The following is a 21286-nucleotide window of genomic DNA, read 5'->3' on the forward strand; positions in this document are numbered from 1 at the left end:
TAGCTGAGAAAATTCCAAACAGGGTAAATCCAAAGAAATCCACACTGAGACACATCATAGTCAAACTTCTGAAAACTGAAAACAAAGGAAAAAAATCTTGAAAGTAGAGAGAAAAAGAATACTCTGCCCAGAGGGGAAAAACAATTTGAAGGACAGCAGATTTCTCATCAAAAGCCATGGAGGCAAGGAGGGAATGGTGTGACATTTTTCAAGTGCTGAAAGAAAGCACTTGTTAACTCAGAATTGCATTTCCAGGACAAATATACTTCAGAAAGAAAGGAGATATTGCCAGATGAAGAAAAACTAAAAGAATTACTTTCCAGCAGACTTACCTTAAAAGAATGGCTAGAGGAAGTTCTCTAAAGAGAAAGGAAATTATAAAAGAAGGAATCTTAGAACATCAGAAAGGAAGAAAACAAAAATAGGGGTAAATGCAATAAACTTTCCTTCTCTGGTGTTTTAAAAACTATACTTTATGATTGAAACAAAAACTGTAACACAGTCTGATATGGTTCAAAATGCATGTAGAAGTAATATTTAAGACAATTATATTACAAATGAGGGAGGGTAAAGGGAAGTAAGATTTCTATGCTTCACTGAAACTGCTAAAATGGTTCCATGAGTAGACTGTTATAAGTTGTGTATGTATAATGTAATACCCAGAGCAACTACTAAAATCACCTTTAAAAAGAGATTCACTCAAAAATACTATAGACAAATTAAAATTTCATTTTAAAAATTAATTCAGGTAACCCAGAGGAAGGCAGAAAAAAGAAAGCAGAAATGAAAGAGAACAAACAGAAAAAAAAATGGCAGAATCCAGCACTAATATAACTAATTGTATCTAATGTAATAAATTAAAGATTGTTAGAGTGGATTAAAGTACACAACCCAACTCTATGCTGTCCAGAAACTTCTTTCAAACTTAATTATATGGGTAGATTGAAAGCAAAAGGATGGAAAAAAGATACAGCATGCAAACACCAATCAAAAGAAAGTAGAAGTAGCTATATTAGCTACTACATTAATTAGGTGCTACATTAATATAGCATCAAATAAAGTAGACTTAAGAGTAAAGAAAATTACCAGAGACATAGAGAGACAGAACATAATGATAACAGTGTCAATCCAACAAGGAGAACAGCAATCCTAAAGGTCCATACATTAAACAACAGAGCTGCAAAATATGTGCAGAAAAGAATTATAGCAGTAAAAGGAGAGATACTCAACCCATCAACAGCAGAAAACATGTTTTGTTGAAGTGTCCATCGGACGTATGACAAGATATACTATAGCCTGGGCCATGAAACAAACTTCAATAAATTTAAAATAATTGAAATCATATGGAGTGTGTTCTCTGACCACAATGGAATCAAACTCAAAATCAATAACAAAAAGATAAAAATCTCCAAACACCTGGAAACTAAGTAACACAGTTCTGAACAATCCAAGCGTTAAAGAGGAAGTTTCCAGGGAAATGAATAATTACATGTAATTGGATGAAAATACAACATGAGAACCTGTGGGACACAGCTAAAGTAGTGCTGAGAAGGAAATTTATAGCAATGGATGAATACATTAGAAAAGAGGAAAAGCCTCAAATTAATAATCAAAACTCCCACCTTAAGAACCTAGAAAGGGAATAGCAGAATCAACCCAAAGTGAATAAGGAAGGAAGTAATAAAGATAAGAGCAGAAATTAATGAAATTGAAAACTGTAAAGCAATAGAGAAAAATCAATGAAAGGAAGAGCTAGCTCTTTGAAAAGATCAATAAGTTGACAAGCCTCTAGCAAAACTGACAAAGAAAAATGGGAGAGGACACAAATGATAAATATCAAGAATGAAACAGAGAATATCACTACAGACTTTGCAGATGTCAAACAGATAATAAGGAAATACTATGAGCAAATCTACACACACATATTTGACAACTTTCGTGAAACGGATGACTTCCTTGTGAAACACAAACCATCATAATCCCCTCAGTATGAAGTAGATAATTTGAATGTCCCTGTAACTATTAAGGAAATTGAATTTCTAATTTAAAAACTCCTAATAAAGAAATCTCCAAACTCAGGTTTCATCAGAGAATTCACCAAATGTTTAACGAAGAATTAACACTAATTAAATGCAGTCTCTTCCAGAAAACAGAAGAGAAGGGAACACTTCCCAGTTCATTTTGTGAAGCTAGTATTATCCTGATACGAAAACCATACAAAGCTAGTACAAAACAAGAAAACGATAGACCAAGATCTTTCATGACCGTAGACATAAAAACGTATTTTTTTGGTCTATAGCAAAATATCAGCAAATAGAATTCAGCAATATATAAAAAGAATTATACACTTGACCAAGTGGGATTTATTTCAGGGATGTAAGACTGGTTCAGTAGTCACAATTAAATCAATGTAGTCAACCTTATTAACAGGCTAGAAAAAAGTCATTTGATCATATATGTCAACGTAGAAAAAACATTTGATAAAATTCAACACCCGTTTGTGACAAAAACTATTGGAAAAATAGGAACAGAGGAGACCTTCCTCAATGTGATATAGAACATCCACCAGAAACACCTGTAGCTAACCTGTGGGCATGGGAATGATAAATACAATACATTTACAATGACTCAAAAAAAGATACTTAGGTAAAAATTTAACAAAATGTGTACACAATTTGTTTACTGAAAGCTATCAAATGCTGACAAAAGTAATTTTGCAGCACCATTTACAATAGCCAGGACATGGAAGCAACATAAATGTCCATCAACAGAGGAATGGATAAAGAATATGTGGTATGTATATACAATGGAACATTACTCAGCCATAAAAAGGAATGAAATTGTGCCATTTGCAGAGTTGTGGATGGACCTAGAGACTGTCATACAGAGTGAAGTAAGTCAGAAAGAGAAAAACAAATATCGTGTAATATCTCTTATATGTGGAATCTAGAAAAATGATACAGATGAATTTATTTACAAAGGAGAAATAGAGTCAGATGTAGAGAACAAACATATGGACAGTAAGGGGGGAAGTGGGGGGTGGGATGAATTGGGAGATTGGGATTGACATATATACACTACTATGTATAAAACAGATAACTAATGAGAACCTACTGTATAGCACAGGGAACTCTACTCAATGCTCTGTGGTGAAGTAAATGGGAAGGAAATCCAAAAAAGAGGGGATATATGTATACATATAGCTGATTAACTTTGCTGTACAGCAGAAACTAACACAAAATTGTAAAGCAACTATACTCCAGTAAAAATTAATTTAAAAAAATTAAAGGAGAAACTTACTATGTTCAGTGTATTAGAAGACTCAACATAGTAGAGATGACAATTGTCTACAAACTGATAAACAGATTAAGTATAAAGTGAGAAAAATGAGTCTACCCAATCTCAAGACTTATTATGTAGCTACAACAATCACAACTATGGTATTGGAAGAATAGATACATAGGTCAGTAAAACAATATAGAACCCAGAATTAGACCTACACAAATATGCCTAACTGATTTTTCACGAAGGTGAAAAAGCAATTCAGTGGAGGAATGATATCCCTTCAATGTGTGGTGCTGGAAACTTGGGAATCCAATTGGATATCCTCAACCTAAATTTCACATATTATAAATGGATTCTGAACTTGAACATACAACATAAAACTATAAAACTTTGAGAAAAATATAGGAGAAGATCTTTGAGATTTTAAGCTAGGCAGAGTTCCTCGAATTGACACGAAAAGTGCAATTTATCAAAGAAAGAAAATGATAAATTGGATTTCATCAAAAATTTTTAAAAAATCTTTTTCTCTGCAAAACATCCTGTTAAAAGGATGAAAAAATAAGCTATAGACTTTGGAGAAAACTTTTGGCGAAGGGCCAGAATCTATAATATATAAAGAACTCTCAAAACTCAACAATAAAAAAATCAACCTAGTTACAAAGTGGACAAAAGACATGAAGAGACATTTCATGGAGGAGAATATACAGATGGCAAGTAAGCACATGAAAAGATGCTCAGCTTTATTAACCATTAGGGAAATGCAGATTAAAACTGCAATGTGATTTTGGTGCACACCTATTAGAATGGCTGGAATAAAAAATAGTGAGCACGGGCTTCCCTGGTGGCGCAGTGGTTGAGAATCTGCCTCCCAATGCAGGGGACACGGGTTCGAGCCCTGATCTGGGAAGATCCCACGTGCCGCGGAGCGACTAGGCCCCTGAGCCACAGTTGCTGAGCCTGCGCGTCTGGAGCCTGTGCTCTGCAACAAGAGAGGCCGCGATAGTGAGAGGCCCGCGCACTGCGATGAAGAGTGGCCCCCACTTGCCGCAACTAGAGAAAGCCCTCACACAGAAACGAAGACCCAACACAGCCATAAATAAATAAATAAAATTAAAAAAAAATAGTGAGCACTTAATGCTGGCAAGGATGTGGAGAAATTAAATTGCTCATACATTGCTGGAGACAAGTGGTATAGCCACTTTGTAAAATAGTTTGTTTCTTTAAAAACTAAACATGCAGCTACCATGTAACCTAGCAGTTGTCCTCCTGGGCATTTATCCTAGAAAAGTAAAAACTTATGCTTGCACAAAACCTGTACAGGAACGTTTATAGCATCTCTATTCATAATAGCCAGAAACTGGAAACAACCCAGATGTTTCAATGGTTACACAATACAGTACATCAATACCATGGACTATTACTCAGCAATAAAGGAATAAACTATTGAAACATGCAACCATCTGGATGAATCTTCAAAGAATTATGCTGAATGAAAAAAATACAATCCCAAAAGGTCACATACTGTATGATGCAATTTCTATAAACATCTTGAAATTTCAAAATTATAGAAATGGAGAAGAGACTACTCATTGCCAGGGCTAAGGAGAGAGTGGGAGAGGGAGGAAAGTATGTGTGAGTATGAAAGGGCAACATGAGGAATCTTTGTTTGATGGGAATATTCTGTATCTTGACTGTATTAATATTACTACAGTACAATATCCTGATAAACTACAAGGGTTTTGCAACTCTGCCCATTGAGGGAAACCAGGTAAAGGGTAGACATAGGCTCTCTCTGTATTATTTCATAGGATTTCAGGTAAATCTACAGCTATCTCAAATTAAAATGCTTAACTCTAAGTAAAATAAAATAAAACACTTAAAGCAATAAAAAAGAACACTTATCAAGTTAATAAAAACAGTAAGTGCTATGAAGGGAATGAGCGGATGGAGAGCAACTAGACACAGCAAGGTAGCAATGTTCGGAGAAAGCCTTTTTGAGGAGGGAACATTTAATCTCATCCGTGGATGATGGGAAGGAGCCAGCTACGTGGAGTAGGCGAGCACAGCAGACAGACGGAAACCTCCGGAGGCCCTGTGTTGTGAAAGCTCTTAGCCAAGGCCCTGTGTTGTAACAATGACTGCTGATATTTAGGCAGTGCTACACTTCCCTCAGAATTTTGTCACACGTCTTATCTCATTTGAATATTAAAACTACCCTGTGGCATCGGAATTATTAACTCTTTAATTTCCCTTTAGTGTAGGAGGATGATAGGCTGAAAACAAGTTAAGTGATGTGTCCAGATGTGCTTGATATGGTGAACTTGGGACTCAGATCTGGTGCCTGTAGTTCTAAAGTCCATCTTTCTTCCACTGTGCGCTCGTGATGGTACTACATTATTTACTATAATAATGGAAGGGGCAAATACATAAAAACCTGCTTTTTAATAATGAACAATTTATTAAGGAGACATAATTGGCATAATATTAGCAAGAAATAGAAAAGCATTTATTTTTTTACTGCCAACTAGTATGGTGAAGGTGATTGACAGTGTAAAATACAGAAGGTTATTTTAAACAATTTTCTCAACACCATTTACTAAATAATCTTATTCTCTCTGCCCCTCTCACCCCCACTCAACTTGCTCGTGGTGGCAACTTTATTATATTCTAAATTATCACCTGTGCTAGGATGGGTTTCTATATATTCTGTTCCATTATTTCATGTGTTGATGCTGGTGTCAAACCCTTTTGATTATTATAATTTCATAGTTTATTTTAATTTTGTATATAGCAAGTCTTCTCTCATTGGTGAAAGGGATGAACTTTTTTTAATTCTTATCTTTTCTTTAAAACATCACCTCTCATTAAATGAATACCTTTTCACCTGCACTGAAGAAAAAAGATAAATGCAGATAACTCAAAGTAGAAGGGAAAGAGTGATTATATTACAATCTTTAGGACCGTGGCTTGAATCTTTTTAGATAATCGCAGGCTAGGCGCTCTCCTATCATCTCAGTTTTGGGAACATGCTAATTAGGCAATAACTGCATGTTGGATGATTGAGTGTCCTTTTTTTCATGTTGGATTCCAATTTCTCTCATGCATTAATCGGTGATATATATATGTCACATTAAGTGCCCACGTAGTTCTGTTCTGTCCTGTTATTCTTCATCAGAGCACCCTGTTTCTCTCCTTCCTAGCACTTATTACAGTCTGTAATTATTTCTTTTATTTGCTTATTATCTGTGTTCCTTACTGGAGTGGAAACTCCATGAAGATAAGGGCCACGCTCATCTTATTTCACAGGTTATATTCAGTTCTTAGAACAGTGCTTGACCTCTGACAGGTGTTCAGGAACCATTCCTTGAAAAAGTTGTTCAGTGAATTTAGTGTAAATAAACTTATTTTTCCAGAAGGATTGGGAAACAAACTCTTCTCTTACCCAGACATGGGTTGTCAATTTGTAAAACAAAAATAATGCCATCTCAATAGAGATGAATCTGTCAGTGATTCAGAAAAATAATTCATGTTTTGTAATGACTCATGAATTGGATCATCAAAAAATCAATTATCGTGGAGTTCTGGGGAAACATACTGAGTCCTTGGGTTCGGAATGCTGTCTATAGCTACTTGTATCCCATATCCTTTAATATGGAGTTTAGGAGACAGGGGTGGTGAGTCAAAACAGAAAAGAGGTAACTTTAGTAACTTTTCCCTTGTGTGGATTGAGTCATGGTGTCGTAAAGCCCTTGAAGAAATGTCGTTACCAACATAGCACTGTGTTTCACGGCTCACTTTTACTTGGCCAGAAATTTAATTTCAAGTAATTATTGGATAGGTGATGATGTCCCGCTGCCCCCTTGAGCTGAACGAATTAAAATGTGATGTTCTCTGAGTTTGTAAGTGGGTAGGAGTTCATTGGACATAGCCCATTAGTCACTTAATTTTTATGCGGTATAAATGGGACGTCTCTTTGCCATTTTGCCTGAAGGGACTTTATGGCAAGCCATAAAGAGGGACAGTAAATTTGCAGGCATGTACTCTGGGACCACATCACCCTCGTTGGCTCAGTCCCTTTTCAGGGATGATTTCGGTCAATTTCCTGCCCCGGTGCCAGGAAGTAAGTGTTCACCTTAAAATCCTTTCTTTTAAGAATGATTCTTCACCCTGCAACGTTCTTCCAAGTCCTTTTGTTTTTCTCCAGACAAGGGAAATTGTGGGACTCAGCAAAAAAGTGGAGACACAACTGAAGCAGAGTTTAGCATGACTGCATAAAGCATAAATCTATGCACCACTTCTTACCTTAATAAACTGCACTTTCGTTTCAGGGTTGGTGAGTCTAGGTGGGGCCAAAAAGTGAAAAGGTGACAATTTCATCACTATCCATGAATTCTCTTTTGATCTTTTTCTTACTATCTTGAGTCTTTACACAGATTTTGTTTTATTTTTAGGATGTAAAAGAGCTACACTGTGTCCTTTTTTTCTCCCTCATAATCTTTTATATGGAATTGAAATGTGGAGAATTTGTAGGTACTCACATATAGCTTAGGTGGGAATTATTTTGGTTTGTATCAGAAGCTCAACAAACTACTCTTGACATTAAATCGTAAACTATTGGTGATTTTCGTGGAGATTTTTTTTTTCCTTCATGAAGGCTGAAATCTGTCTAACCCATTATGTGAATCTGAATCAAGGTTGGTGTTTTATTTGTCATTCCTTTGGTCCTAAATTTCATTAGACATTTTCTTAGGGAAAAATTAATTGATCCTGGGGGTGGTGATGATAAATCATTGGAGGTGAAGCCAAATTAATTTTTGCACCACCTCTGACTTTTCAGTCTTTGTGGAATTAACTCTATTAGGTTCTGAGAATGTTTATGGGTATTATAAAACATTTACATCTTGATATATTAAGGTACTTGAGTCGTTTTTAGCCATTATTAAGGGAATTATATTAGGATTAGTCTTGTTATCAATCTGTGCATCTGGCACCTAGCTAAGAAATGGCTGTTTTATCCTCGTTAAAGCCATAAATAGAACTTTATTAACTAGCACGCACTAAGTGCCAAGGCTGGTGGCAAAAACCCTCTGTAGTTTGGAGGAGACCTGGATTCCTGAGCATCCAAACTTAAATGAATAAGTCTTTGACATTTTGTAAAGGGCTTCCTCTGCAGAAAAGTGCCCTGCCCCCTTGGGGTTTCAAAATACTGCAGGAGATAAAGACTCCATGGAAACTTAAACAATTGGGACTGACAGATTTAATCCCTTTGATGTACTTGTGAAATTCTCACTAAATACAAATCTGATTCTGTATTGGTCTTGAAGAAAGAATGCTGAGAATGACGGTCTGGAAGATTATTGTGGAGAAGTGATAGATAAAATATTGACGGTCAACCGAGCAATATATTTGCTCTCGAGTGAGGCCCTGAATGTTGGGGTCTGGTTTTATTTATCTGAATTTCCTTTTGCCATCAAGATTAGTTCTAATCGGCTTAGATGAAACCTGGCTGAAAGATTATAAACAAAAGATAATGATAAATGGTAATGTTCCCACTTGGCTGGGATCTGGGGTGAGTGGAAGAGCGATTCATAATAGCTTGGTCTAGGTGAGGCTTTTTTTTTTTTTTTTTTTTAATTTATTTTATTTATTTATTTATTTTTGGCTGTGTTGGGTCTTCGTTTCTGTGCGAGGGCTTCCTCTAGTTGCGGCAAGCGGGGGCCACTCTTCATCGCTGTGCGCGGGCCTCTCACTATCGCGGCCTCTCTTGTTGCGGAGCACAGGCTCCAGATGCGCAGGCTCAGTAGTTGTGGCTCACGGGCCCAGTTGCTCCGCAGCATGTGGGATCTTCCCAGACCAGGGCTCGAACCCGTGTCCCCTGCATTGGCAGGCAGATTCTCAACCACTGCGCCACCAGGGAAGCCCGAGACTTTTTTTTTTAATGATCTGGAAGAGAGAGTAAATTGCATGCTAATGAAATTTGCAGACAATATGAAATTGGAAGGTGTTATAGACAGGAGTGTGGATCAAGAGCATTATACAAGCCTCCCCTAAAGAGGTTAGAAATAGCAGAAAAGATGACCATGAGATGACACTCGGGAAAGACAGGCTAATTCCTTTTTTGGGGGGTTGGAGAGGGGAATAAGAGGAATCCTGAAATGGAGCTGGTGGGAAAACTCGGAAGAAAAATATTCTCTGCAGTTTTCATTGTGGTGTTGCTCCAAAGACTCTCCCTCGTGTCCCGGCTGCAGTGGGGTGCACGGCAGGCCCCCGGATGCAGAGGCAGCAGCTACCCGTCCTCCTTTCCCCCAGCTTCCGGGGCTGCCTCTTTGCTCCCTCTCTTCATTTTCCTCTCTCTTCCTTTTCTCCTTCTTTCGTATCTATCAGCTCACCCACCCCTAGTCTGGAGCATTTATTTCTGGTACCTTCAGTAGGAGAAAGATGGAGACAGATTGGAGAAAGGTTGGCAACGGAGAGTGAAACAGATTAAAGGAAGGGAAGATTTGATTTATGAAGAGAGATTAAAGGCGTTGAATTTGCGTAGCCTGTCCAGGCAGCATCTAAAGGAGGACACGTGCAGAGGCACTTCGGTGACACAAACAAGAAGGTGGTTGTGACACTGTGTAGTCCCAGGAGCAGGGGTATTGCCAGAAGTAATTGAACTAGGGAAATTATATAATCAGAATTCATTGCAGGAGAAAAGGGTTGGAAACAGTGCTCTACATGTCCATCCCAGTCAGTGCCTGAACCAGGGACATCCCAAGGGCTTTGACTATGTTGAATGTGTAGCCACTTACGAACAGGAAACCCCAGGAACAAGCCCAAATGCCTGAGCCTTCATATGTAAAGTGGCTATTTCTTTTTGCTTTGGGTTTTTGGACATATGTGTCTAGGAAGGTGCTCAGCCTAACAGATCTGCATGTTGATAGCCCACTGGCACACAAAAAGACAAGAGAACTCACATCAATTGAGCATATGGTGGGGGATGTAATGGGCTATAAATTATAATAATATTGAGCAGCTAACATTCAGAGGTGCTTACTCTGCACCAGATGCTGGGACAGGCAATTTACAGATACTATGTGACTGAATTGTCACCATAACCTTATGGAATGGGCACTGTTATGGTCCCATTTTACTGACGAGGAAAGTGAATCTCAGAAAGCTTATGTACACTGGCCACTGTCACTCAGCGTGGGAGTGGTAGAGCTAGGAGATTGCAAAATGACTCCAGACCCCATACTTTAAAATAATATGTCAGGTTAGTAAATAGGTCATTGAGAAAACCGCCATGAATGTGCCAGGGGAGAAATAGCTTCACCGAGGGCGTGGGCCTTGAAGGGCTTTGTTCTGGAATTCATAGCAGAGGAGGGAGGGTAGTATACAGAGTAAAAGAAACAGACATGGAGTGGGGCCTTTGCACTGTTTTCTTTTTTTAATTATTTTTTAATATTTATTTATTTATTTATTTATTTTTGGCTGTGTTGGGTCTTCGTTGCTGCACGCGGGCTTTCTCTAGTTGAGGCAAGTGGGGGCCACTCTTCATCGCGGCGCACGGGCCTCTCACTATCGTGGCCTCTTTTGTTACAGAGCACAGGCTCCAGACGCGCAGGCTCAGTAGTTGTGGCTCACGGGCCTAGTTGCTCCGTGGCATGTGGGATCTTCCAGACCAGGGCTCGAACCCGTGTCCCCTGCATTAGCAGGCGGATTCTCAACCACTGCGCCACCAGGGAAGCCCCTTTGCACTGTTTTCTGTGGCGGCATTGAGTAAGGAATGGCACTGGTGGTGTTAATAGGAAGAACAGTATTCCTAATAGTAGCAGCTGAATTCTGTGGGTGCTCACTGGGTACCATGAATAGTGTTGATGCCTTCTATGTATTTCTCACTGAATCCTCATAGAAAACACCTGAGGGGCATGAAGATGGGAGTGACTCAGTAACTTGCCCGAGATCTCACTGCTACTCTATGAACTGGTCCGAGTGTGAGCCCAGGCAATTTGACAAGCTGCCCTGCCTCCTGCCTCACTTGAATGGAGAGAAAGTGGAAGAAAAGTAGGCCATAATGGGCATATAGGGACAGAAATGGGTAAGTGTTTATCAGCAGCCAAAACAAAGACTATTCTTTGTTTGTATTCTTTTTGGAGTGGTAAGTTACTATGCTTCTGAGTAGAGAAAGAATATTACCTGCATATGCCGAGAAGTAAAAGCTCTGAATTAAAGGTATCACCTCTTAGTTTTAATTTTGAGAGAAGCTGTCTTCATCTAAATTCCTGAGTATTGACTAGTTCTTGGGAAAAGTTCCAGATTGTGCATAGATCAGCATGCCCGTCCTAAAGACAGATGGACGTGGTGTAATCTCAAAGTGAAAAATCTAAGGGAAATTTTAACAAGGTAATTTTCATCTCCTTTTCTGAACAGTGAATTTTACAGCTGGCTATGACTCCAGGGCCTTCTCCACAACTTGTACTGGGTCCCTTCTCTTAAGGGACATTTAAGCAACCTGTCCATCAGATTCCTTTCAACTGGGAAGTCTTCAGAACCATGGAGAGCAAGCTTTGCATACTAATAATGCCTTTTCATTTGCTGAGCATTCCCTGTATTCTATAGAAAAAAAATTTTTCTTTAAAGAATTCAGAGAGATAGTGGCTTTTTTATTTTTTTTGAATTTTTGAATTTTATTTTATTTATTTTTTTATACAGCAGGTTCTTATTAATCATCAATTTTACACACATCAGTGTACACATGTCAATCCCAATCGCCCAATTCAGCACACCACCCCCCCAAAACCCCCGCCGCTTTCCCCCCTTGGTGTCCATACGTTTGTTCTCTACATCTGTGTCTCAACTTTCTGCCCTGCAAACCGGTTCATCTGTACCATTTTTCTAGGTTCCACATACATGTGTTAATAAACGATATTTGGTTTTCTCTTTCTGACTTACTTCACTCTGTATGACAGTCTCTAGATCCATCCATGTCTCAACAAATGAATCAGTTTCGTTCCTTTTTATGGCTGAGTAATATTCCATTGTATATATGTACCACAACTTCTTTATCCATTCATCTGTTGATGGGCATTTAGGTGGCTTCCATGACCTGGCTATTGTAAATAGTGCTGCAATGAACATTGGGGTGCATGTGTCTTTTTGAATTACGGTTTTCTCGGGGTATATGCCCAGTAGTGGGATTGCTGGATCATATGGTAGTTCTATTTTTAGTTTTTTAAGGAACCTCCATACTGTTCTCCATAGTGGCTGTATCAGTTTACGTTCCCACCAACAGTGCAAGAGGGTTCCCTTTTCTCCACACCCTCTCCAGCATTTACTGTTTGTAGATTTTCTGATGATGCCCATTCTAACTGGTGTGAGGTGATACCTCATTGTAGTTTTGATTTGCATTTCTCTAATAATTAGTGATGTTGAGCATCTTTTCATGTGCTTCTTGGCCATCTGTATGTCTTCTTTGGAGAAATGTCTATTTAGGTCTTCTGCCCATTTTTGGATTGGGTTGTTTGTTTTTTTTAATATTGAGCTGCATGAGCTGTTTATATATTTTGGAGATTAATCCTTTGTCCGTTGATTCATTTGCAAATATTTTCTCCCATTCTGAGGGTTGTCTTTTCGTCTTGTTTATGGTTTCCTTTGCTGTGCAAAAGCTTTGAAGTTTCATTAGGTCCCATTTGTTTATTTTTGTTTTTATTTCCATTACTCTAGGAGGTGGATCAAAAAAGATATTTTAAAAAAATATTTATTTATTTATTTGGTTGCACTGGGTCTTAGTTGCAGCAGGCGGGCTCCTAGTTGCGGCTTGCCAGCTCCTTAGTTGTGGCACACGAACTCTTAGTTGCGGCATGCATGTGGGATCTAGTGCCCTGACCAGGGATCGAACCCAGGCCCCATGCATTGGGAGCGCGGAGTCTTAACCACTGCACCACCAGGGAAGTATGCTAGATACTTCAAGAAGCACTTTGTTTTTGTTTGTTTGTTTGTTTATACATCTTTATTGGAGTATAATTGCTTCACAATGCTGTGCTAGTTTCTGTTGTACAACAAAGTGAATCAGCCATATGCATACATATATCTCCATATCCCCTCCCTCTTGGGCCTCCCTCCCTCCCTCCCTATCCCACCCTGCTTTGTATACATTGTTTCATTTAATCCATCCTTACAACCTACATGTTATGTAGGTTCTAGTACCCTCAGTTCACAAGTAGGAGAATCCACACTTCAAGAGGTTAAGAAGTTGTATACATTGTCACACTGTTGCAAACTGACCAAGCCAGGATTTGATTCAGTATCTAGGTGATGCTAAAATCCTCACTTCTAACTATTTGTTTTATACTACAGAGAGTAGGTTAAATTTTCTGCGTATTCTGGTTTATCCCATTTCTTCTCAAGCAGACTCTGCAGTTGAAGTGGAAACATCAACAGTCCATTTCTTGGTTCGGTTGCACTGGCTGAACTTCAGATAATATGTGGAGGTATCACCGAGCCCCAAGAACAGGAAGAAAATGAACATTCCCTCCAAAAGCCGGGTGATTTTGAACCAGGAAGGGTGTCTACCTTCATAGATTTTGCCCCAGTTCATCCAAATGTCCCTACATGCCATTAGTCAAAGAGTGACAGAGATTCACAGTGACACACTGTAGGAGGATCTACAATGGATGCATCTACACACACACATACTTTTTCTTTCTTCTTTACCATCCTCTAATTAGAAGTTGCATATCTCTGGTAAGCCCTCAGTAGTTTGACAGTGAGTGGCAGATGTGGCCGGATTACCTGCAATGGCATTTTAAATTTATTGCCTACTCCTGGCTTACCTAATGTGAAACCAGCTTTGTTCCTGAAGCTGTTCTTATTTGGAGGGAAGGCTTTCCAAGTGCATGACTGCAGTGTAGGAAAGCAATTCTTTGTGTTGATCCTCGTGGGATGTGGATAGTGCTCGGATAGATGGAGGGAAGGAGCTTTACCTGTGCTTGTTTTGAATGTCATTCTGTAAAGAGCATTGACTATTAATTAGATTCACACAACATCTAGGCCGTGGGTGCTTAAATGGTGGATGGTAATCGTTTCACCCCATTATTCATATTATCTACTTAGCAGCTAGAAAATATAATTCCTCTTGCAATTTTATCCCTTTTCATTCTTTGGCTTTGCTAATAGCACTGAAATTAACTAGTTTGCTCGATCTCTTTGCCTACGCCATCGGGACAGCTCTGGGAGTAGTTCAGAAATCAATTTTCAACCAGTTCACACCTGTACCTAAAGCAAACCCCAATGATGCTTGCTGGTAAGCTGCCAATATTTGGAAGAATCACTGTGCTAATGAGGCCCTAACATATACTATCCTGTCTAGATAAAACATCACATTCGGAACCGGTGCTGGAGATGCTGGCTTAAGGAACTACAGAACTAGAGCAAATGTTTTTATTCATTGAATGCCATTTGCTTACCTGTATGCCAGAGGAAGAAACCACAACAACAATATTTATAGCTTTTGATACGGTATTAGTGTTTTCCTTGAGTCAGGGCAAGTCGGGCATGATTCCAGAAGGTGGGGAGGACCTTCGTTTCTTTCATGCCACCTTGTAAACTGGACAGCTCTTCAATCATGGAGCAGAATGCCCCTGACCCTGGAGCCTCTGGCGGGAACGGAAATTATTTCCCCTGATCAGTCATTGGTATTCAGTTAAGTGGCATTCATGCTGGGTTGTCTTAGAGGTATCGGGACCCTGTTCACATTATATACGGGTGCATGAAGAAAACATTGTTCTTCTTACTAAGGGTTTATTAACTGCAGTTTGTGAAATGGGGTGAAAACAAATGCGCTTCCAAGTGGCTAGCATGTTTGTCATTCCCTTGCCTGACACATAAAACCCTAGGGTATGGGGGAATTTGCTGAAACAACGGTTTAGAAGAAACATTCAAAATAGGTAGGCTCACGCTGAAAAAGGCACAGAAACCTCAGAAATTTGGGTTTTTATCATTGTAGTTTTGCTTCAGTACTTACGATAGGGAATCAAGAAAAAGTAAAATTAAAAATAATGGTTAATGGGACTTCCCTGGTGGCACAGTGGTTAAGAATCCACCTGCCAATGCAGGGGACACGGGTTCAATCCCTGGTCCGGGAAGATCCCACATGCTGCGGAGAAACTAAGCCCGTGCACCAAAACTACTGAGCCTGCGCTCTAGAGCCCGCGAGCCACAACTACTGAGCCTGTGTGCCACAGCTACTGAAGCCTGCGTGCCTAGAGCCCGTTCTCCACAACAAGAGAAGCCACCGCAATGAGAAGCCTGCGCACCACAACGAAGAGTAGCCCCTGCTCAACGCAACTAGAGAAAGCCCGCGCACGGCAACAAAGACCCAATGCAGCCAAAAAATAAATAAACAAACAAACAGACAAACAAACAAATAAAATTTTAAAAATAATGGTTAAAAATATTGAGGGATCTGTCACAATAGTACTGGGATGGGATGGGGGGGGTTCTGTTCATTTGCAAGTTTGGAATTCCAGATACTAAATATATTAAGCTCAGTAGGAAGTTCTGCATAAATCACCATGACAAACGCATTTTATTAGAAATATGGAAAGAACCAGGACTTCCCTGGCAGTCCAGTGGTTAAGACTCCATGCTTCCACTGCAGGGGGTGTGGGTTCAATCCCTGGTCAGGGAGCTAAGATCCCACATGCCATGCAGCGTGGCCAAAAAATATATATATATGGAAAGAACCAAAGAGTGGAAAGCTTAAGACTATTTCTGAAAGTGTGCATTTGGAGGGCATATGAGCTGAATTAAAGGAATGGGGAGCATTCATTTTGGTACAGATGGTCACAGCCTTCGTACTGATAGTATATGTCCATGTCTGTGGGAGCCCAGAGCCCTGAAATCCCACATCTCTGTATATGGCTAAAGGTTTTCATTCCCCAAACACCTCTTGGGCATTGCTGAATGCTGATTCTAATGCACAATGAGAGAGATATGTCTGTCTCATGCATTCTGAAGCAGTGAGACCTTCTACTTTTCCTTCTGGTGAGAGTTTGTGTTTAAGGATGTAAATGACCATCCCCTTGGCTTGGATCTCCTCCCTGCTTATCCTGTTCCCAAGTACTAGCCCATCAACCTTCATATTTTGCAGTCTCCATGGCCAAGAAAGGAGAATAGGGCCTGTCAGCAACATCAGAGGGGGCTTTGATTCTAGGTAGATTCCATTCTTCCTCTGTCCTCTTTGTGAAAGCTCTAGTTGTACTGGAGACATCAGGGCCTACCAAGAAGCACCTTACTTACATGGATGTAGATGTAACCTGCGGAGGAATGCAACAATAAATCATCAGTCACAGAATTACATAAATGGAGACTTCTTGTCTAAAAGTGGTATAACATGCAGTCGGCGAAGCATTATTTATTTCAAACCAAGCTAATATTATTAGAGTAAGCTCAAGGCAGGTGAAATGTATTGCATCAAAATATTAATTATACACCACCTTGGCACCAATTATAAATGTTCACGTATGGCCTTCTTTCCAGGGAAAATGCTGAAATAGGTTCCAAAGCAACACCCTGAATAATTCAAGAGAGCCTGAGTCTCAGCAGGAGGGTCCACTGACATCAGTGCTATGGCATCCATTTCTAACCCCCACCACTGTTTTCCTCTCTTTTCCAAAGGGCTCTGAGTGCTGAGTCTCCTATCTTAAAATGTGTCATTAAAGACACATTCCCAGTGACAGTAACTTGGGAAAAGTTCAGAAGTCTTGACTCAGACATGCGAGAACTTTAGAAATGTCTGACCTTGGTGTGAATCCAAGCTCGGTGACCTTCCTTCTTCCTGGTTGCCTTGGATGAGTTTCTTCAAGTCTGTACCTCTATTTCTCCTGAATATTAATAAACTGAAGATGCTCGTACCTGCTTTTCATGATTGCTGTAGGAACTAGACTTATTTACTACACTTAGGACATGGTAGTCTCAGAGTTAACATTGTAACTCTGATGATGAAACCACGGCCATGAGGAATGTAGGCTTATGTTTTTTGAGTTCTAGGAGTTAAGCAGTCATATTCTTAATCAGCGCCATCTGACTTATCAGTAGCCCTGCAGGCACTCTAAGCAGAGGTCTCTTGTGCTATTGGCAATTTCCAGTAGAGTCTTTGTATTTACCCATTGAACTGGAGAATGACCCGCGGCTACCCCAAAGGGGGAAAGGTGCCTCCCCAAATACTGCATAGGCTTCCCTGTGTAGCAGAGGCTTCCTATGGCGACGTAGGTCTTGGGTGACAGATATCCCCCCAATGCATCCCATTCAATAGGCTTTGATACAAGGAAGACTGGACTTGGGGGAAGCTAATTACCCTGAATGATATTGCTGATTTCTTTGTTCCATCTCTGTATCCCTGCACTAGAGTTCAAGGTCTGTGAGGGCAAGGACGTGTCTTTTCCACTCACGGCAGTATCTTCTCCACACCTAGGATGGAGCCTGGCACAGATTTGACAGGCAGGATATATTAGAATGAATGAATGAAGAGTGAACAAATTGGAGAATTAGATCAAGTGGTCTAAACCCAAATGCCTACAGAAATCTGCACATTTTGAGTTGGGCTGGGTCTAAAATGCTAAGGCAAGGGTGAAGCCCGTGACAGTCCGAACACCCCACCCAAGGGTGTTTAAAGTCATTTGATACTAACAGGTGGCAGCTAGAGAAAACACATTTGCATGAAGTCTCCAAGAGTGAACTCAGTAACTTTATTATTCTCAAGTTGAAATGGAGGGTTAAGGGAACAAAGTGACTAATCCGTATTTAAGATGGCCAACGAGCGCTGCCCGAAATAGTTATGGTGTTACTTGCTCTGTCTCATCCATCTGTTCAGACTCAAAATTACGCTGGCAATATTTTCGGGAGAAAACAAACATGTTAACAGTCCTATATTATAATTGGTATATGGCAATATGGTATTCATTAAGTTAGCCAACGGATGTGTTTTGAGTGCCTACTGTGTGTCAGACATAGTGCTGGCCATTGCGGCTACACTACCAAATACTACAGCATTCACAGTCTCATGGATTTCATCCAGCATCATTCTCACCACTGCTAACACCGTGCAACGCCTGGCACATAGTTGGGCTTTAATAAACATGTGCTTGAGTAAACATTTAATAGCAAGGAGGAAATGAAAATCTTTGCAGATTGCTAGCTCAAAGTATCTGTGTATATGCACATACATGCACATACACAGAAACACATGTGTAACATATAACATGGCATGTTAAAACTTTCCTCCATTTCTCATGTCTGAATGTCTAAAATTAAGCATATTTACTTAAATGTTAGAGAAACTTAAAAGTATCATGCTATTGTTCCTGAACTAGAAACATCTATAGGAAGTATTGGTAGAACTTAAATTCTTCTGATGAGATTTTCAATTTAGCTTACACACATTTCCCTTTCCTATAAAAAAATTAAACTCCAATTTCTTATCAAAGGAAAAACAGGCAGTGTTAAGTATCGGTGCATTCTGCACACTCCAAGCTTTTGTGTCTAGCAACAAACGTCTATAAGGCATTTGGCCCCTACATTCCACTTCAAGACTTGACGTAACTCTTAGCTGCGTGTGGTACCCAGATGAGATATGTGTGCTTTGATTCAGTGTACAAATAGGAAGATTATTTTCCCTTAAAATTTTATCTCTAAGTTGTTGAAATTTATGGAGAAAATGTTTGTGGTCAACAGTGCTTATCAGAATGATGTAAAAAGTTATTTGTAGCAGTGTTTCTCAAGCTGTCTTGTGCATACAGATCACCTGGGAGATTGTGTTAAAAATGCAGATTCTGATTCAACAGGTCTGGGTTACAGCCTGAGGTTCGGCCTTTCTAACCAGCGCCCCCATGATAGGAGCGTGTCACCCCATGGATCACACTCTGAGTAGCAAGGGTTTTTGAGCCTGTGGGTGCCACGCCGTATACTTACTACCGGATGTCTGTAATTTCATTCCAACCCATGTGAAAATTCTAGGGTGGGTACTGTGATGGCTTTTATTATCTCTAGGTTGAAAAAGATGAAACTCAGTGAGGTAAGGTGCACTTCCAGGAGAAAGCAGAGCTGGGATTTGAATCCGGCAACTCTGGCTTCAAACTCATGCTGTTAAGACTGTCCACTGCCTGTCTTCACTGCTTCAGTAGCTGAAGCAAGGTCTTAGGTCTGTAGTCAGACAGGGGCAGAACAGCTCGATATGCCTCTATGCTGGGGTGAATTTTAGAACGTGCTTTTGGTCGCCCCTGGTGGGGATTGGTGGATTGTAATCCTGGAGCTTTACAGGCTACTGGAACCATCAGTAATTCTTGGACATTAGTTTTCAAGGTAATGCTTCTCGTTAATACTCTGTCACCCCGGGAGGATACAGAACCATTTACTTTAGCTCCCAGTAGTGTGAGAAAGGTTAAGTAACAATTACATGTGGGTCCTGACTTTGAACAGAATGAGCTTTTATCATTTTTACCAGTGATGCCCTTTGTTTGTACACAAGTTATAGAATGACTTTTGGGGAGTTATTTTTAGATTAATAAAGGAATGTACTCATCTGTTTAGTAATGAGGATGATCTTTCCTTCAAATCACCATTGAGCAGTCTTTGCAGATGTCAGTGTCAGAGGTATCATTTCATTGATTTGTTGGGAAGAGTGAAATCAGATTGATGGAGGAAGTTGACCTTCTACCTCTGACTGGTGCTGCAAAGAGTAAAACCCCACCGAGGCATGCCTTTTGTGTAACCACTAGGAAATGAGGAAGTCATTCATTTCGACTTAGATGCTAACCGGTACCATCCCAATCAGGTCCCATTTTAATCACAACAGTAAGAAGAAGGGAGACATCCGTGAGCCCGTCAATGCTTGTATTATAGAACTATAGCTGTTCATTGGAAATTGCTCAAATGCTGCTTTCTTATGCCATTTTGAGTAGCTTTCCATTTAATAGCATGACCAGCATCTGTCTCATCCACAAACAATACTAATTTTGAACCAAAATATAGCTAGCTGCAGTAAAAAGAAGATGCAGAGTATAAGAATTATAAAATGGAAAGGTAGAGATAGATGCATCCTGGGGAAAAGTGCCTCCCAGGCAATTTGAAGGAACAAAATAATGCAAATGTTTTCTGAATGTAGTAAGGATTTGAGGCCATTGGTAAAGAGAGCAAATTGAATGAGTAATATAAAGAATCAGCCTACAATAAGAGAATAATGATTTCACGAAGCAGTGTAGGAAGAGAAGGGAGGACGGGGAAATCTGAATACCTTTGATAGTTGAGAATGAAATGGAAATATAACAGCTTAACGAGGGGAATAGAGAGAAGAGGCAACAAGATCATAAGAGAGGACCAATGCTTTTAAGCAAAATGAGGGGAAAAGTGTAGAAATGTGGAAAATTGTGGCCACAGCATTTTTAGACAAAGGGGGAAATGTCGCTTGGATTATTGCGTTTAGAAACTACCTTGTCATGAATTCTGCCACTCTGCCTGAAAGTTACAATTAGTCACGTGTGATAAGAACCGGCATGGATTGTAATGATAAACGCAGTAATTTCAGTATGAATAATATGTGGAATGTGGAAAACAAAGGAGAGTAACACTAGAGCTGGTGTTCCTCTTGTGGTTAAGATGAATTTAACACACTTGGGGGACAAAAGGATTTCGTACCTATTAGGTGCTCAATTAATACTGAAAGTGTCTGTGGTGGTGAGGGGGCAGCTTTTATTATTGTGTGAAATGTACAATTGCAAATAAAGGATATGATCCTTTCTACTCTAGACACTAAAATCTTCTAGATGAAGGTCATGCAGTCTCTTGCCAGGATTACACCATAGGAGGTGGTAGAAACTACAGGGATGAGAATTGTTTTTTCTCCTCCCAGTCTCTCCCTTATTCACTTTTTTTTCCCCTCCTAGGATCTCCTAAAACTATAGACTTCCTGTTGGAGTGTGTGTGTGTGTGTGTGTGTGTGTGTGTGTGTGTGTGTGTGTTC

The 21286-nt window shown here is 39.8% G+C and overlaps 1 protein-coding gene across 14 annotated transcripts in view; it reads left to right on the top strand.

Moving 5' to 3' along the window:
• The window catches only part of RBFOX1 (RNA binding fox-1 homolog 1), a 1497346-nt gene that overhangs the window by 226698 nt on the left and 1249362 nt on the right, over nucleotides 1–21286 (top strand). The gene's annotated exons all lie outside the window — the stretch shown is intronic.

The sequence above is a fragment of the Balaenoptera musculus genome, chromosome 15 (assembly GCF_009873245.2).
Source record: "Balaenoptera musculus isolate JJ_BM4_2016_0621 chromosome 15, mBalMus1.pri.v3, whole genome shotgun sequence".
In the NCBI taxonomy this organism is placed as follows: domain Eukaryota; kingdom Metazoa; phylum Chordata; class Mammalia; order Artiodactyla; family Balaenopteridae; genus Balaenoptera; species Balaenoptera musculus.